The 20,173-nt window shown below is 39.2% G+C and overlaps 1 protein-coding gene across 3 annotated transcripts in view; it reads right to left on the bottom strand.

Moving 5' to 3' along the window:
* The window catches only part of arhgef1b (Rho guanine nucleotide exchange factor (GEF) 1b), a 171,333-nt gene extending 156,339 nt beyond the window's left edge, over positions 1–14,994 (bottom strand). For all 3 annotated transcript variants that reach the window (XM_051920616.1, XM_051920618.1, XM_051920617.1), the window contains exon 1: positions 14,784–14,994. The gene's annotated coding sequence lies outside the window, so the exon portion shown is untranslated. The remainder of the gene's footprint in view (positions 1–14,783) is intronic.
* Positions 14,995–20,173: the final 5,179 nt, after the last annotated feature.

Genomic DNA, 20,173 nt, shown 5'->3' with positions numbered 1-20,173 from the left:
AAAGTAAAAGAGAGAGAGAGAGAGAGAGAGAGAGAGAGAGAGAGAGGGCAGGCAGGCAGGCAGGCAGGCAGGCAGGCAGGCAGGCAAGTGCAGGCAAGTGCAGGCTCGCGTAGGCTCGCGTGTAGCTGAACAGGCGAGCCAAACAGCTGAAGCAGGACGGTGTAGAGAAGGTCAGCTGCATTAAGAGTGTCTCGCCTGTTTTAGAGCCCGCATGGGAGAAATAGGTGAGACGCTAACAGAGAAGAAGCACCGGGGATTGTCATCTGTTTTTTAAAGACTGCTTCTTGTTGACGTTTTAACCTCGTGTTAAAGGATTGTTATTCTTGTGTATTTTAAACCTCCACTTCACAACTGTTTTAAGGATTATTTATTTAAAGATTTATTGAATGATCTACTGCACTTTGGACACCTGTTTTGATTCTTTTAATAATCAGTTATATTATTTACCAGTGTTATTTATTAAAGGTAGACTACAGTATATATAATTTATCAGTGTTATTTATTAGGAAAATTGATTTTTATGTTAATATATTTGGGGTGCAGAACGGATTAACTGGATTTCCATTATTTTCAATGGGGAAGTTTGTTCTAGATACGAGAAATTCGCTATACAAGCTCAGTTCTGGAACGAATTAAACTCGTATCTAGAGGTTCCACTGTACAGCAAAAACATCAGTGTTAAACTAACAGTTAAAATGTAGATATGAAGACAAAGCAAAAGTCAATTATCTTGTTCATTAACACTATCGATTTCACCATGTGGAAGCACTTCACTTTTCACTCATGTTTAATGTCAGCAGTTCACTTTTGTCTGATAGTTTATTTTGGTTGCAGAAACACTGTTAAGTTCCATTAACATAGCGTGGTCTGGCACCATGTTCCAGCTATGAGTATAAGTATAAGCACTAAACACCAAATAAATCACACTCTTCTTTTCTGGCACCACCACTCCTCTCAGGCAACCTTGTCCTCCTCCACCCGACTCTGGCCACTGAGTGGTGGGCGCCGACTCCTTTTATAGTCCACCCGGAAGTGCTCCAGGTGCTTGATCGCCGAGTTCCAGCTGCACTTCCGGGTGTGACAAATACGCTGCCCACACGGGCTCAAGAGTCCCAGTTACAGCACTCCCTTGGGCTGCACCCAACTCCAATTCCCATGAAGCCCTGTGGGAAACCGAGACACCGCTCCAACCCAGGGGAGCGGCCATCTAGCGTCCAGGGGGCGGTACTGAACTGTCCAGGGCTGCTCCCCCTGAATATAGAGTGCAGTGGCGTCCTGGCTGGGCATGGACCCCGGCCGCCTGCCACACATGTTAAATGCAGTCATTGATAAAATTTGCTTTTATTCCACAGCCATGCTTTTGTTTTTCTTCTACACTGAAGATTTAAGGCCTACAGTATATCATGATGTGTGAAGTGTCACTGAAAAACCTAAATAAAGGCTAAATTAAGGCACAGTGATTCATTATCCACAGTAGCTGAGAAATGAAAGAACTGAAGAATTTTTGTAAAGCTCTTAAGTGCTTTCTCCTCATTAGTATTATTTATTTGTGAAACTTTTATTTAAAGGAATTAAAAAAATAATCTGTAAAGAGTGTTTTTCAAGAAAAGATTAAGTTAATAATAACTAACAAAAATTTCAAGTATTGCAGACGAGGCGCAGGCTACAGTTAGTTCCACAGGTAAATGGAAAGACAAAAAACAAAAAACACAGCTTTTAGTCAACAGACCTGGCTGAATACAACTTTAATTCAAGAAGACAGCTAAGAACAGTAGGCAGGAGTCAAGGGCTGATATACGAAACCAAAATAAACTGTTCTTTTCCCATCTACAGCTGAATACTACGCCTTATTACTTAAGGCAAAGTGAGAAGTCAGCTACAGCACAGATGGTGTGTAAAACTGCATGTTGGCAAAGGTAACTAAAATGTGCATTGCTGAAAAGACTCAGTAAAAATCCAATGTTATAAAGAAAGGAAAATCAGAAAAATTGCAGTTACTTCTCATTGTCTTTAATGGAGAATGCAAGACAAGTTTTGCATACTCAGCTGAATGCTTAACAGTTCTAGCAAACAGCAGTAAACAAGGGGGCTCTGCCCCCTGCTCGCTTCACTCGCCTACCCCCGGCGTTTTGAACCCGTGCCCGCTGGGCAGCCACGTGTGAGGATGACGCACGTTTAATACGGAGCGTCCGCCCGTGTCACTCTGGGCCCCCCCCCACTGTTAATACGGAGCACCGTCCGTACTATTATGCGGTGCATTGTGGACTACTGCGGACCCCGTAGTGTTTCCCGTTTCAGTTTGTATCTCGGTCAGTCGAGCTTTTGTTTTTGAAGATTTTGAATTCCGATCTTCATTATCTGTAACCTGCTGTCCATGTGTTTGGCCCCCTCGTTTAACCTGTTTATGACGTTTTACTTTGCTTTCTACTCTGTCTTTCATTTCTGATCTCGCTTTATTCTGCTTTTGTTTCAATGACACCTGGTCCGTGGTGAATATATTTTCCCTTTTTCGAGTAATAATTTTCATTTGTTTGTGATACTGTGATGTTTATCGTACTGTTAATAATACATCACTGTAATGTGATTCACCTATGCTGTCTAGTTTGGACGTGCGAGGATGACGTATGTTTAAAACGGAGCGTTCGCCCGTGTCACTCTGGGTCTCCCCACTGTCACTACGAAGCTCTTTCCGAACTATTATGCGGTGCATTGTGGAGCACTGCGGACTCTGTAGTGTTTCCCGTTTCACTTCGTATCTCGTTTAGTCGAGCTCTTCATTTTGGAGCAGTGCCTGCCTGGTCTGTGGCATTTCAGACGTACGTTGTAGGCGCCCGCGTTCATTAATTATATCCAGGCAGGCGCGTGTTTGTATCTCGGTCACTCGAGCTGTGTCGTGTTGAATCCGTGCCTGCTTTGCCTACGCAGTTTGACACGCGCGTTGTAGGATGTGTGGTGTGGACGTTTAACTGTCGTTGTTTCTGCCTTTATATTCTGTATCTCGGTGTGCATGTGTTTCGTGCCTAGGTTTTTTTGAAGCTGTTGCATTCCAGTTTTCATCATCTGTAACCCACTCTCCATGTGTTCGTCCCCCTTCTTTAATCCATTTATAAAGTTTTACTTTGTTTCCTACTCTGTGTTTTATTTCTGACGTCGCTTTATCCTGCTTGCGGCATGTCAGACGGTTCGTAGTCTCTCTCGTTTTACTCTGGGGAGGGGGGCTTTGTTCTGTAACCTGCTCTCTATGTGTTTGTCCCTGTTCTTTAACCTCTTTATGACGTTTTACTTTGTTTCCTACTCTGACGGTTCGTAGTCGTTTTGCTCTGGTGCGGGGGGTGGGGGGGGGGGGTGGTTTTGTGTGGCGCCTGCGCATATGCATAGTCTCTCCTGTTTCACTCGGGGGGGGGGGGGGGGGGGGGGGGGGGGGGGCTTTGTGTGGCACTTGCACACTATGTCTTTTGCGTCCACGGGCAGGTCCCTGCATCCACATCCGGTTTACCATTCTCGTTTAGTAATATGGATTTGATATCTCAAGTATAACAGTAACTTCCACAATGTCATTAGATCCAAGAGAGTGGAAAAATCTGTCCCAAAATGCTCTGTGAACAGAACACGCTTAAAGAGACAAAAGCTGTCTGCTTTAATAACAATTGACTCCAAAAGTTAAAAACTCTGATGCGAAAAAAAAAGCATATCAATTCTCGACTTAAGATAATGTGGAAATTAGAGAGAAAAAAAACAAACAACTGTTATTTTCAGTTTCAACAATCAAATAAGTTTGGTTTTGGTTTTTTTTGTAATACATTCAAATTATTCAAAGAGTGACAATTCGACTTCACAACCCCAGCAGACATGCATAGGAGGTGTTTCATGTTGCTCTATGAATAAGAAATAATATGGAAATTAGAGAGAAAAAAAACAAACAACTGTTATTTTCAGTTTCAACAATCAAATAAGTTTTTTTTTTTTTTTGTAATACATTCAAATTATTCAAAGAGTGACAATTCGACTTCACAACCCCAGCAGACATGCATAAGAGGTGTTTCATGTTGCTCTATGAATAAGAGAACAGTTTTTGGGTAGTGTAAAATGTGTAGAATGTTCAATTACCAACAAAAAAAAGAAAACATGAAAACCTTTAACATAAAAATGCAGATTCCCGGTTTTATAAAAACATTAAAATGTCATCTTTTTTTCCCCAAACACAAAATCCAACACATGTCCTCTTTGGTTTACCAAGTTAGCACACAGCAGGCAGAATATCGGGAGACTTTGTCAGCCTTCCTGCAAGCTTCTAAACTTGATAGTCCATTTTTTCATTAGAGAAAGGTCTGTATCTAAATTTGACATGCTTACGTTCTGTTCGATGGAGTAGGAGAGGGAAGAGAAATTCTAAGTTTAGAAATACCAATCTATCAAACCAGCCTTGTGGCAAAAAAAAGGTGAGTACTTAGTGTAGTTTGAAAACACAGGGTTTCCTTTGGGAGCAAGTGGCTGTTTTAATTGATCAATTGAAGACTTTGATTCAGACTTCAATGATGCAGGTCATACTACATTCTGACACCCAAACTGAACTTAAAATTACTGTCTACAGGTGCATGTAACAGTAACATTTAAAGAGTATGCAGTAGAGGAAGGCTGGGAGAATTATGTCACACTCAGAAGTTAGGAGACATTTTACCATGTGGTTGAGAAAGCTGGTTAGCAATCTGAAGTTTGACATTTCACAACTTGCTTGCAGAGGGTATTTGTTGAGTTGTGAACATGACAGAACAATGTTTGTCAGCACTAACATATATCAATGAGATGGAGAATATAATTTATTTATTACAAAATGTTGTGTGCACGAGGCAATGCTGTTGTTCAGTAATATTTGTTCATTTTTATGGTGAGCACGGTGACAAGATAACAATTGGTGCAATAATGTGAGCAAGCAGACTATCAATGGTTGCAGGTTAATCTGTGCAGGTGTTCTGGTTATGTAGACTTTTTTATATGAAAGACAGCAAATGTGTGGATTAAACAGGGGAGCTGGTTATAGTCAGGGAAAAAATGGCATATGATATTGTAAAATATTTAAAAATTTGTATTTTACACACTCTACTAATGCATTTAATAACTTTCTATTATCATTTTTTAATATGACTCCATCCATCCATTTTCTGCAGCTTATCCAGATACGGGTCAAGGTATAAGTAGAGATGCCCAGATGTCACTCCTCCAACTCCTCCTGGTCAACCAGGAGATATAATCTCTCTAGCGTGTCCAGTGTCTGTCCCGAGGTCTCTTTCCGGTTGGAACTGCCCAAAGCATTTCCCCAGGGAAGTGTCTAGGAGGCATTCTAATCAGATGCCCGAACCACCGCAACTGGCTCCTTTCAATGTAGAAGAGCAGAGGCTCTACTTTGAACTCTACCTCAATGTCAGTGCTCCTCACCCTTTTTAGAAGACTGAACCGAGGAACCCCACGCAGGAAGGAATGTGACTTATTGCTATAAAAAAATTTTAAAAAGTGGTATCTCGCTATTTAATGAAGCAAACAAAACAAAAAATCTCCAGTTTTCTAAAAAGTTCTCATTCTGAAACTGAATCTGTTTTTCCATGATTAAGCATATTAAAACAACTCCCAACTAAAAGAAAAAACAACATTAACAAAAACATACATGTTTTTGAGGGCAGGAAGGAACCAAAAGAAGGAAGAATCCAGTGTCGGACAAAATGCCATCTGACACTCTAGGCTAACTTACACTGGATCAGTTGTGAGACACTACACATATGGGTGGGAAATTGAGCACCAGAAGTTTAAAAAAAAAAAAAAAATGACAACAAAAAGAAGGAAACCTAGCTAGCACCCCAGCACAGTGTGTGTGCTATCAGTAGGGCCTGCATCTACTAATGTTCAAAAAAGTGATTTGAAGGAATTGGTTTAGTTCAGTGAAAAGGTCTCAATTTTTTATATATTGATTTGTTCATTTATTTCATTAAGAGACAACATGTTTCATTTAAGTCAGTGCTCAAAAAACCAACCTTCCCATTCAATCCTGCTGCAAGCTCATACAAAGTGAAATCAAAAGCAGCGTCTAAATAACACAAACAAACCTGTCTGCAATTAATGCTTTGTGACAATTATGACTAGTGATGAGCAAACCCTGTAGTGTTCACTTCATCATGAATTTGAAGAAAGCACAGAAAAATTTGTAAACTTCACTAAACTTGACAAAATGCACTAAAGTCAATGGAGTAGGAGGAACTGAACTAGTTTTGAGTGGATTATAATGATGGAATGGTGTTTAAATTGTCCCTGGGAGATAGGGAAGCATGTGCCTACTAGGCTGGAGTAATTATTGTGACCAAAAATGTGATCTGATCTGTGACAAAGCAGTGCTAACCACCACACCACTGTGCCTCAAACAACAAAAGACACAGACAGAAGATAAACACAAATACAATACAACAAATGGCCACAAACCAGCAAAAAGAAAAAAATAAATAAATGTCTATATTTCTTCAGTCACAGAGTTCCAACATTGGAGTATACATTAGCCATGCGGCGAAGCACAGCACATGAATGACTTGTTACATTGTTTGAATTTGGGTCACAGCTGTAAGGTCTTTTTGGTTTTTGATCTACGTGCAGATGCTTTGTACTTTTTTGTTCCAAATCTTTTATTATTATTATTTCACAGGGCTGCAAATGTTTTCTTTCTGGGGACAGGGATGGGAGGGCTGCTTTAAGGCTTAGTTTGGATCACAGCAGCAGTACATGGCTAATTATGCATACAAATTAGCCATGCATAGCTGCGTTGCCAGTGCAAAGGGAATATGTATTATAAATTTGGAGGCAGTACTACTTATAATATAATTATGGTCAGCTAATATATACCTAAGTTAAAAATAATTCAAGTTTATGTTGCCTTTATAAAAAAAAAAAAAATGTGCAGGATGGAAAGCTGGAATGCTGATCAGATTTTAACATTACGTATGCCCGAAGCAGATTGGGAAAGATTTTACAGTACATATGTGTGAAAGTTCTGTACATGGCCGCTACAGTGCTGTGATGTCATGGTGGCCTTGCAAGGAATCATGGGGCACAAGGGAAAAAAAAAGTTCGTCTAAGTTAACCATACAGCAAATTTCCAGGAAAATATTCAGTGAACAAGGACACTGGCAAATACAGCTTGTTAGCTACGAGGAATGCTCCAGCAAATTTCAATGATGTTGCTTTTTCTATGTCTTGGCTAATTAAGCTTAAGGTGGCAAAAATACATAAATAATTTATATTAATTTTAAACAGGACTCCTTAAGGTCATGTTTCAAACAATTTTTACCTTGCTATATCTTTATGTTATTAGTTGCCAAAACAAATAAATACTGCATGCTTTGATGATCCCACTTAACATGCTAAATAAAGTAAATTCATAAAACTGCTCAATTTTATTCATAACATATTTAGCTTTTAGGAGGCCTGCAAAAGCAAGACTATGACCATGGAATAAAATCAGCCTACAGCTAATTTGGAGAAGAGTAGGCAACATAAGAAAGCTATGTGTTCTCATTCTGTATACTTGGACTATAAATATGCAAAAATATTGTTATTTGTTTTAAGACAATAAAATAATTATGGGTGGAAATTGTTAAAAACCCACAATGACATTATCCCAATTCTTCAGTCATAATACAAAAATACTGATATTGTTTATGACACCAGTCTACATAAAATGAATGGTGGATTTATTTTAATAATACTAAAAAGAAAAATGAATACGTTAACAACTATTGTAAAAAGTGAGGACAAAAAATGCTTCATCCCTTGAATGGTAAACTGGTGTAATAAACACTTTCTCAATCTGAATGTATAAAAGACCAAAGAAATGATATTTGATTTTAAGGACAAAAATCTGTATGTTCATCCATTGTTGTTTTGGGGGAAGAGGTAGAAATTGTGAATGAATATAAATACTTAGGAACTAACTTAGATAACAATCTTAATTGGAATGTAAATACAAAAAAAGATACTCTCCAAATGTAATCAGCATTTATTTCTTCTCCGTAAACTCAAACTATTTAAAGTAGACAAGGACCTCATGTTGTCCTCTTAAAGTATGATTCCGTCTGTTATCACTTTCAGTTTCATTGCCTGGTTTAGTAGTCTAACAAACCAAAATTTCAAAAAGCTCAAGCAGATTATTAAGCATGTAGCTAAAGTTATTGGGACTGATGCAGATGATCTGGCAAGTGTGTGTCACAGGACAAAGCTAAAGAAACTAGAAATAATCTCAACTGACAACAGACATCCATTACAAGCAGAACTTAACTTCAGTTAATCAGGAAGCTTAGTCGCTTTGAAAATTCACACAAATCACTCTAGAAATTCCATTCTTCCTAGTGCCATGCGACTTTTTAATAAGGAATATCGGAGAAAATTATTAAGGTTTGATATGTATCCTGTAACAATTTTTGTGTAAATATGCATTATCAAACTGCCTTACCTTAACCTGTCTTGTCTCTATCTGTTTTATTTAATTTCTTTCTGTCTTATTATATGCAACCGAGAAGGCAAATTTTATGTTTTCTTGTGTAAACAAATAAAGCAACCTTGAATCATATGAACAGTTCAGTGGATTAAGCAGCTAAGTTCGTTGCACTGTTTTAACCATCTACAATTCACAACACTAGTTACTATAGTACTGATATAGCAGGTTGCCGCACCCACCACACGACAAACCACCTTAGGATCCTAAATTAGGACCTGAGCTCAGCCATGCAACGAATAACACCTCAGCACCACATTAATTTAAATGGAATAGAACAGTTTTTTTTTTTTTTTTTTTTAACAGTGGCTGGAGTACTAATCCTGCCACCAACCCTCAAGTCTTCCCTGCAGGTTGCGGGCCCTGCTTGCAAGGCTAGATGCAGGTTAACATACCCAGGATAGAGCAATTGCAGGTTAAGGGCCTTGCTCAAGGGCCCAACAGAGTGGAATCAATTCTGATAGGTTTAAGTTTACATTTTTTTGAAAAAAAACTGAAAATGAAAGATTATACAAGAGTATAATTTTATTATATAAACACACTTGTTTAAACTGCTGCTTATATTTTAAGCAGAATCTCCAAAGGTCTCTACTTAATCCTTTTCTACAGATGTGCACTGAGCAGCCCAGAAATTTCATCAGCAAGATGAAAGGATGAACTGTAATTATATATCTTCAACAAAATGCTAGCCACTCTGCATAATCAGCATATTAAGTAAATAGCATTAAAAACCGTACAGAAGAACAAAATGGAATTAGATGCAAATGAATGCATTCCAACTCTCACATATAATCAAAATCATTTACACAAAATTTGTTCATTGTGATCTTCCCACAATTACATTTTTCTAAATGTAGTGTTAAAGGAATACTCCAACTAAAAATTATATTATTTATATGTTATTTACCCCATGTACTTTTTGTAGTGGTGTCCAAGAAAAAAATTTTACTTCATTTTTTGTGGACAAATTACTTATTGAAGATTTAAACTCAGCCACAAATTACTTATTAAAGATTCAAACTCAGCGGTACCCTGTGGCGACCAGTTCTAGACAATGGCAAAGGATATAAACAATGTCCGTGGAAGAAAGAAAAAAGTATTGCCATGCAAATTTTGTCACATAATCCACATGTCCATTATCCATTTGTATGGTCAAAACATGGTTAAAAATGTGAGTATTTCTTGCTAAAATATTATTAATTGTTAGTTCCTGAAAACTCTATGCTGAATGACAACAGGAAAGACATATTTCCCAGAATACTATGCAGAATAATGTCAATTTTTTTTTCTTTTCCCCCATAGACAATTTTCACATTGTTGGGCATTATCCAGAACTGGTCAAAAAAGGGTTCCATTGTGTTTGATTCTTCAACAGGTAATTTCTCCACAGAATCATGAGGTTAAAAAATTTCCGTGGCCACCAATATAAAGCACATGGGACAAGTATATAAAATAATATTTTTGGGCAGACTATTTATTCCTTTAAAACTAATTTTATAACGATGGAATTGTTGAAAGATCAAAATGAAAAAAAAATGTGTAAATGATTTTGATGGGTCTGTGAGAGGTCTCAGCCACCCCCTTCATACTACATGGAGTAAGTAACATATAAAAAATATTTTCAGGTGGAGCATTTCTTTAAGTACTGAAAAGTGATGATGGAAGCTAAAAAAGCATTCATGTTTATAGCATAAACTGATTAACACCATATTAATTAAAGCATTGTTTAACTGGTTTTGCTTCATTACCATAAACAGCTTGAAGATGCCTTTGTTGGGTGTAAAGAAGCTCCTACACTGCACTATGTGCGAAGCTTGATTGTTCAAAATATTATTGCCCTCTCAGGTTTGCTATTGGCATTTAAAACAATCCACTTCACGTTCCACAAAGCCATTTTTAGTAGACAACCCAGAGCATGTATATTTATTTCAATAAACTAAAAACTGCCATTCTGATGTGTCACAACATTACAAGCATGACGCAACTTAAGAACTGATAACAAATAACTAGATTTTTTTTTTTTAAACATACATATCACTTACTGCTTATCTAGATAAATTTAACTTCAATACACTTTACACATACAAGTAAAAAAATATAGTTGCAGCACAGCTAGTACAAGTGATACTTAAGAGTAACATAGTGAATTTGAGGCTGCAACCGACAGCTGTCAACTTTGTGGTATTCAGCTTAACTTCTTAGTAAGGCACACTTAATACTTTATATTTATGTTAAAAAAATGTTCTGTCAATACTGGGTTGGACAGTGCTTTTTACTGGTGACTCATTCACTCAGAATCCTGGGTATGAATCCCAAATCCAGTCATAGTTTGTGCAGAGCTTGCATGTTCTTCCTGCATCTGCATCAGTTTTTCCATAAGGCACTCCAGTTTTCCTTCCAAATCCTGACAGACAACCAGGTTGCATTAATATGTGACTCTCAATTTACCGTAGTGGGACCTACAGTTGTGCTTGAATGTTTGTGAACAATTTAGAATTTTCTATATTTCTGCATAAATATGACCTAAAACATAATCAGATTTTCACTCAAGTCCTAAAAGTAGATAAAGAGAAACCAGTTAAACAAATGAGACAAAAATATTATACTTGGTTAATTTATTTATTAAGGAAAATGATCGAATATTTGTGAATGGCAAAAGTATGTGAACCTTTGCTTTCAGTATCTGGTGTGACCCCCCTTTGCAGCAATAACTGCAACTAAACGTTTCCGGTAACTGTTGATCAGTCCTGCACACCGGCTTGGAGGAATTTTAGCCCATTCCTCTGTACAGAACAGCTTCAACCCTGAGATGTTGGTGGGTTTCCTCACATTAACTGCTAGCTTCAGGTCCTTCCACAACATTTCGATTGGATTAAGGTCAGGACTTTGACTTGGCCATTCCAAAACATTAACTTTATTCTTCTTTAACTATTCTTTGGTAGAACGACTTGTATGCTTAGGGTCTTTGTCTTGCTGCATGACCCACCTTCTCTTGAGGTTCAGTTCACAAATAGATGTCCTGACATTTTCCTTTATATATAATTCAGTATTCATTGTTCCATCAATGAAGGCAAGCCGTCCTGGCCCAGATGCAGCAAAACAGGCCTAAACCATGATACTACACCACCACAATGTTTCACAGATGGGATAAGGTTCTTATGCTGGAATGCAGTGTTTTCCTTTCTCCAAACATATCGCTTTTCATTTAAACCAAAAAGTTCTATTTTGGTTTCATCCGTCCACAAAACATTCTTCCGATAGCCTTCTGGTTTGTCCAAGTGATCTTTAGCACACTGCAGACGAGCAGCAATGTTTTTTTTGGAGAGCAGTGGCTTTCTCCTTGCAACCCTGCCATGCACACCATTGTTGTTCAGTGTTCTCCTGATGGTGGACTCATGAACATGAACATTAGCCAATGTGAGAGAGGCCTTCAGTTGCTTAGAATCTACCCTGGGGTCCTTTGTGACCTCGTAAACTATTACACGCCTTGCTCTTGGAGTGATCTTTGTTGGTTGACCGCTCCTGGGGAGGGTAACAATGGTCTTGAATTTCCTCCATTTGTACACAATCTGTCTGACTGTAGATTGGTGGAGTCCAAACTCTTTAGAGATGGTCTTGTAACCTTTTCCAGCCTGATGAGCATCAACAACTCTTTTTCTGAGGTCCTCAGAAATCTCCTTTATTCGTGCCATGATACACTTCCACAAACGTGTTGTGAAGAGCAGACTATGATAGATCCCTGTTCTTTAAATAACACAGGGTGCCCATTCACACCTGATTGTCATCCCATTGATTGAAAACACCTGACTCGAATTTCACCTTCAAGCTAACTGCTAATCCTAGAGGTTCACATACTTTTGTCACTCACAAATATGTAATATTCAATCATTTTCCTCAATAAATAAATGACCAAGTATAATATTTTTGTCTTTTTTGTTTAACTGGTTTCTCTTTATCTACTTATAGGACTTGAGTGAAAATCTGATGATGTTTTAGGTCATATTTGTGCAGAAATATAGAAAATTCTAAAGGGTTCACAAACTTTCAAGCACAACTGTACAGAGTTGTTTCCCCACCTTAAACACAGTTGTGCCATGATTTTCTATACCCCCACCTAACACCATTCCTAAAATGGAATAAGCAAATTTGAGCATGAATGCATAAGTGTATTCGTATTAAAAACATTTAACTGAATCATATTCATATGAATTAAAAACTGTATCTGCCGGAATAAAAAAAAAAAAAAAAAGGTTAAAACAAACTGTCAGTTGAATCCTAGGAAACAGAAGTCTGAATACCTGAAGGACCCTTTAATAGACTATTTTTCAATGTTGGCTTTTTGCCCACGTTTCAAGGTTTACACCGAGTTCAATTCTTCAGCAAAAATTAATCCCTTGAGATCTCTTCACGACCATGGCTTTAACGCTGCAACCATTGCATAAAAAGAGCTGCTAATCACACACATAAACAGAAGACACTGCGTCCCCTTCACATTAAAAGGTCTTACTACAGCCATCCAGCAGCCTGATCATTGTCAGACTTCTCCAAAACACAGTTTACACCTGAACATAGCACCATTCATTCCACACAAAGAAGCCTGTGTCTGCAGTCCATTCCAAAAGGGGCCAAAGGCTAGACGGCAGCAATGACTCAAAGCAAATATCTTTTATGAAGCAAAATGTACATTTTCCTACTAAGCTCCAAACAAAAGAAGCGGTGTAGTGAAAGCTGAAAAAAGACTTATTTCATATTGAAAAATCACCACTACATACTAGGTTGAACTATGGGAAATCACCAACATGGCTTGATCATTCTGAACAGTTGTTCGATTTACAGGCATAAATTTATATAACCTTTCTTGATGGAGGACTGCAGGACATGACTGCAGTTTTAAATTGTGTATCATCATAAACTGGGTTACACAGAGACTAATCTATTTGCAATGCAAACATACACATTACCATGATCTATTTGAATGAAAGACTACCAACGCTTGTACAGTACTATACAGTTTTTTAATGCAAAAGCTACCTCTGCTATCTGAACAACAATCCTTTCTTTTAGACTTCATCTTATTGCATTTTACAAGCATTCAGATGGATGGCCACATAACACATTATATTGAAATGTTCTTTTCATTAAACAAAAAACAAAAACCTCTCATTCATTTTATATACGCACTCTTGTCTGGTAAAGAATTCTATGAAGCTAGAGCTTACTCCACCAATACAGAGTGCAAGATGAAACTTCATCACAGGGCACCAAGGCAGATTCCCTCATACCCAGGCCAGTTTACATCTCTGTGACAAAACTGGGACATCACTTTGACAATCCCTGGGGTTGCAAAGGAGCAAAACTAACCACTGTACCAACAATTAAATATAAATTACATTTAATACAGAATGAAAACATATCGGTGGTGAAAAATAAAATTAATTGAAACGGTAAATCAGTGAGTATTGGTTGTTAATGGGAAAAAAACTACTTGAACAATATTATTTAATTAAAATGTAAAAAAAAAAAGTTTTGTCCACCTTAGTGGGCGCTGTCTTGTGTCACCTGTATTTACACTGCTTAACAATTTTATCACGCCTTGCAGACTGTATGTAACCAACACTACAACCAGTGCTGCCAGTTTCAAAAATCGCCAGTGTCTTAGAACCCTTCTCAGTCTGTAGCACCAGCATTACCTTGCATACAAGAAGCGGCCCTACTTCGTGTCTGCGTCTCACCTAAGCAAAGCATCTCATCGACATACCTCAACTACAAATGTCAGATCTGAAAGACAACATAACATTAACAAAAGTCGAAGTTTCTTCTGCAGCTTTACCGCACATATATATTTGATCGGCATTTCCTAAAATGGAGCCGATTTGCCAGACATCCTCTCATTCTGTGCGAGTGTCTGCATGTACCGGAGAGGCCGGGCAGTGGAGGAGGGCGCCTTCACGATCCCGGAAAAAGACGACAAGCACCCATATTTTCATGAAAGAATCCACTTCGTTGTATCAGCCCTGTGTGAAGCAACACAGCGTGCAGCGGTCTCAGTTCGCTTTCTTGGGATCATAAAATGTCATTTATGGGTTAACAGATCCTATCTGAAATAGATTCTTTTTATTCATTTGCTTGCCAGACATATTCCGGTAGAGACAGAACAAAAAAAATGGCCCAAAAAATCGAGGAGGCGTAATTCTACCGCTGTTTATTACTAACCCTACCCCTGCCCTTGTGTCTACGGCCCCCCTCGGTGCCTCACCCGGCTTCTCACACCCGACGCTTGGACATCACGCCGTGGCGCAGTCGACCCACTGCAACAACATGGCAAAGACGAAGCACCAGACAGATCCCAGAATTGACCTCAGCACCCGATGCAGTGAGGCGCAGGATCCCGTTATTGTGAGCTCTCCTTGCAGTCCTGCCAGATCGCGCGCGCGCTCCCTCGCTCTCGCTCTCGCTCTCCCTCTCTCTCTCTCTCTCTCTCTCTCTCTTCAGTGTCGATTCGACCAACTTCCTGACTGACACGAACTGTGCGTCGATTGCGGCGAAACAGTTCCGGGAGGTGCGCCGATCTTTACCTTCCCCTATCTTTTGTTTTTCACATTTCTACAACTCTTTATTGTTTAACTGCACGCCAGTTCTTCATTCACGTAATTATAATAGCATGTTGTGAAAGTTAAAACATACTAATTAGAGATTGAACGCTATCAGTTTTTTAAGCAATACAAAACTACGGACTGAGAAATGCAAACCTAACTGCTTACCATTTTGTCTGATGAATCTATTTTGCATTTGAAAGGAGTTAACATTGTAAAAATGTTTAAATATTTCTAGTTTGTACCATAGATTTACAGTAATCATCCCCATAGCCTTTATTTTTTCCCATTCGTATGCTTCTACGGTATTATTATTTGTATTACAATTATTTTATTTACAAATAGCAATCTTTATAAAATCACCGGTGCTATGTCAACCAGAGACTGACATATAACATGAGAAAGTTTCTGAGAATTTCAGTGTTTTCTGATCTTCTACACTTCCATGGTCAGAAGATTAGCCTTTCCTGTGATAGTAACACCAATGATATCAGGTTAGGTAGCATGGTGGTTAAGGCTTTGGACTTCAAACACAGAGGTTGTGGGTTTAAATTCTGTTACTAACATTGTATCACCATGAGCAGGTCACTTCACCTGCCTGTGCTTTAATTGGAAAAAGAAAGTCAATTTAATCAAGCATATCTGTCAAATATTGTAAGTCACCTTGGATAAACAAATGACAAGGTAGGTCTACACCTTCCTGTCGTGGAGCACGATATTTGGTTGATTGGCTGTGATTGTCTGATCGATGTTGTCAGCTGAATCCCACATGGTAATGTCACCAGTGTTTGTGACACCTTGTTCTCATACCAGAGATAAGATACTTCATACTTGACCAGTGCAGATAGCTTGCCATTTTGCTATGCCTGTGCACGTATTCAGTAGGCACTAACACTAGGCAGCCAGCCTCTATGTGACTTTTGTGCTCGTCAAATGTGTGGCACATACTGTATTTGCTCTTGGCATTCATCTTAATGATAGCTTTTTAATTGAGTAAAGTATTTAGTGCCTGATTCTGTTCTGCAAATATGAGACTCTTCATCTCTCCTTTGAGTCCCAAGCTATGAAGCCAAACACATGACGTTTTTGTTTATCTCTGTGTGGGTTCCCCTAAAGTCTTGCCTCCTTGTGCATTTTTCATACCTTGTGCATTTTTCATCGCTTTTTCAGGGTTAGACTCGTAGACTCTTAGAAATGGAACAGTTCTCAGACCTCAGGTACAAATGTAGAGAGCGAATGCTTGGCTTTCTTGTCTACGCGCCAGTGTTATTATTATTAATATAATTATTATTATTATCATTATTATTATTGTCATTCAAAGTATTTTTGGGATAATCCTGTTGCTCGGGTCCTCCCTGCGTGGAGTTTGCATGTTCTCCCCGTGTCTGCGTGGGTTTCCTCTGGGCGCTCTGGTTTCCTCCCATGGTCCAAAGACATGCAGGTTAGGTGAATTGGCAATTCTAAATTGGCCCTAGTGTGTGCTTGGTGTGTGGGTGTGTTTGTGTGTGTCCTGCGGTGGGTTGGCACCCTGCCCAGGATTGCTTCCTGCCTTGTGCCCTGTGTTGGCTGGGATTGGCTCCAGCAGACCCCCGTGACCCTGTGTTTGGATTCAGTGGGTTGGAAAATGGATGGATGGATGGATGGATTCTGTTGCTACCACCTATATTGGGCCTAGGGAAGTTTTATGTGGTGTGTACAGTATATGCGTAAATGATTGAGGGGGTTGTATTTTTGTTAAGAAATGTCCTCAATGTGTACAGTAACATATTTAAGATTGGCCACTTTCTGTAGTTTATGTCTGTGTACCAGTTTATATTTAGTGCCTGTAGGCTTTTGTGTAGAGTATGAGGGATGTTACCAATGGTTTATACAACAATGGGCACAATGATCACTTTGTCCATTCTCTATTAGCAGCATATTTCTTTTGTTAGTTCTGTACACCTCTGCATTTTATTTATGTGTATTGTGTAAGCTGTATGTGTTTTGTAGGGCAATATCAATAATATGTGTTGTTTTCTTTGTCTACCAGTGTTAGGTCTTGTCTTTTAAGGTAAACAGTTTTGTCTGTTAGTATAGGTCTGTTCCAGTGTAGCTTATGCATGGCATTTTCTAGTACTGTGGTAGGGTGTACTTTTATTATTATTATTATTATTATTATTATTATTATTATTATTATTATTATAATATTAGTTTTTGTTATTTGAGTATTTAGTGGCACAGTGGTAGTGCTGCTGCCTTGTAATATGAAGAGCGAAGGTCACATTCCAATTGCTTCCTGAATAGAGTTTATAAGTTCTCCCCTTGTCTGTATGGGTTTTCTCCGTGTGCTCAGGCTTCCTCCTTCAGTCCAAAGACTTTCCAGGTTAGCTGGACTGGTGAAGCTAAACTGGCCTATGTGTGTGTGTGTCTGTTCACCTCCTGCGATGGACTGGTGCCCTGTTCAGGTGTTATGTCCGCCTTCACTCTATGATTGGTGAGATAGGCACCAGCTGCCCAGTAACCCTGCCCTGGCTAAGTAGAGTATCGACACCGATGGATGGATTATTTGTGTATTTGTATTGTGTATTGTGTTGTTTTTCTTGGTAGCTTTCCTCCCATAACTCAGTACATTTCCATCTTTATCCTTTATCACCCTAACCTGCTGCACATCTTTCCCAGCTCGGGCCCTCTGTCTGGCCAATCGGTACAGGTCCTTTTCTCCCTCCTTAGTGTCCAACCTCTCATACAACTCATCATACGCCTTTACTTTAGCCTTCGCCACCTCTCTCTTCACCTTGCGCCTTATCTCCTTGTACTCTTATCTACTTTCTGCATCTCTCTGACTATCCCACTTCTTCTTTGCCATCCTCTTCCTCTGTATACTCTCCTGTACTTCCCCATTCCACCACCAGGTTTCTTTTTCCTCCTTCCTCTTTCCAGATGTCACGCCAGGCACCCTTCTTGCTGTCACCTTTACTACATCTGCTGTAGTAACCCAGCTGTCTGGTAACTCTTCACTGCCACCCAGTGCCTGTCACCTCCTCCCTAAACTCAACCTTGCAGTCTTCCTTTTTCAACTTCCACCATTTGATCCTTGGCTCTGCCCTCACTCTCTTCCTCTTCTTGATCTCCAACGTCATCCTACAGACCACCATCCTATGCTGCTTAACTACACTTTCCCCTGCCACCACTTTGCAGTCTTCAATCTCCTTCAGATCAACTCTTCTGCATAGGATGTAATCTACCTGTGTGCATCTTCCTCCACTCTTGTACGTAACCCTATGTTCCTTCCTCTTCTTAAAATATGTATATTCACCACAGTCATGTCCATCCTTTTGGCAAAATCCACTATCCTCTGACCTTCTTCATTCCTCTCCTTGACACCATACCTACCCATCACCTCCTCGTCTCCACTGTTCCCTTCACCAACATGCCCATTGAAATCCACTCCATTCACCACTTTTTGTCCCTTGGGTACACTGTTCATCACTTCATCCAACTCACTCCAAAAATCTGCTTTCTCACCCATTGCACACCCAACTTGCGGTTCATATGCACTAACAACATTCATCATGACACCTCCAATTTCCAGCTTCATAATCATTACTCTGCCTGACACCCTTTTCACCTCCAAAACACTCTTGACATCCTGTTCCTTCAGAATAACTCCTACCCCATTTCTCCTCCCATCCACACCATGATAGAACAATTTGAATCCACTTCCAATCCACCTGGCCATACTCCCCTTCCATTTAGTCTCTTGCACGCACAACATTTCAACCTTCCTTTTCTCCTTCATATCTGCTAACTCTCTCCCCTTACCAGTCATATTGCCAACATTCAAAGTTCCTACCCTCAGTTCCACTCTCTTTACTTTCCTCCTCTCCTCCTGCCTCCGGACACATCTCCCCTCTCTTCTTCTTCTTCTTCGGCCAACAGTAGCCCAATTTCCACCAGCACCCTGTTGGCTAACAGTACTGCTGGCGGTCATTGTTAACCCGGGGCTCGACCGATCCAGTATGGAAATTTGTATTTTTGTCCGCATATTGATTTGGCAAAATTTTACACCGGATGCCCTTCCTGACATAACTCTCCCCATTTATCCAAGCTTGGGACCGGCACGAAGAAACACACTGGTTTGTGCATCCCCTGTGGCTGGGTTATAGTAAACTAAGCAAACCAGACAAAGAAAAAGGTTTGGTGTAGCCACCCTATATACTTGACAAAAAAAAAGGAATTGACTTGACTTTTAAGTCTGAGGAGGTCTTCATAGACATGAGTCCAAAACAGAACTGAGGTACGTAGGAAAAAAATGGCGGTTATAAAGCAGGCTCACAGGAAGAGATGGGTTCTTCTGTTGGTCTGCTTTGGGAAAGAGGAGCAGATTGAAAGTACAGCGCCAACCTTGGTCTGGCGGAGAATTACAAATATTTAAGCCTTTAAACTGTCTCCCGTTTGTACATGTGAGACAATATATATATCAGACTGTCATTTTGAGGCCCCTTGCTTGTCTTTGAAGGCGACTGTCAACATAGCTCCTATGCCTTTACCCCTCCTTATGTGTCTCACAATCACACTTCTTCTTTCGATCGCATTAGCAAAGCCAAACTGACTAATCAGTATCTATCTATCTATCTATCTATCTATCTATCTATCTATCTATCTATCTATCTATCTATCTATCTATCTATCTATCTATCTATCTATCTATCTATCAGTCAGCATTGGTGAACATTGCTTTTAAAGGAACTTAACTGCATTACTCATTACTTACAAAAAAGTAAATTTTTAGTTATATACTTACTTACTGTAAAATGTAATGGGGTTACAAACAGTGCAGTACTTTTGAGTTACTTTTTCTTCTTTTGGATGAAGAACTGCACATTTCACTGACCAGCATTTGCTAGTAAATCACAAGCCTTTATATCAAACCTTCATGAAACTGACCAGAAACATAGCCAAATGTAATCGTTTTCTTGTGTTTTACAAATATGTTTAGTCCTTCATGAGTTATGAAGTAAATAACAACCTATCCCTTTTTCCTTCCCTCTGCAAGCCCCGGAAGATTTGAGAT

This window comes from Erpetoichthys calabaricus, chromosome 17 (assembly GCF_900747795.2).
Source record: "Erpetoichthys calabaricus chromosome 17, fErpCal1.3, whole genome shotgun sequence".
In the NCBI taxonomy this organism is placed as follows: domain Eukaryota; kingdom Metazoa; phylum Chordata; class Cladistia; order Polypteriformes; family Polypteridae; genus Erpetoichthys; species Erpetoichthys calabaricus.
The sequence above is the reverse complement of the archived record's forward strand: the minus strand, read 5'-3'. Positions and strand labels throughout refer to the sequence as shown.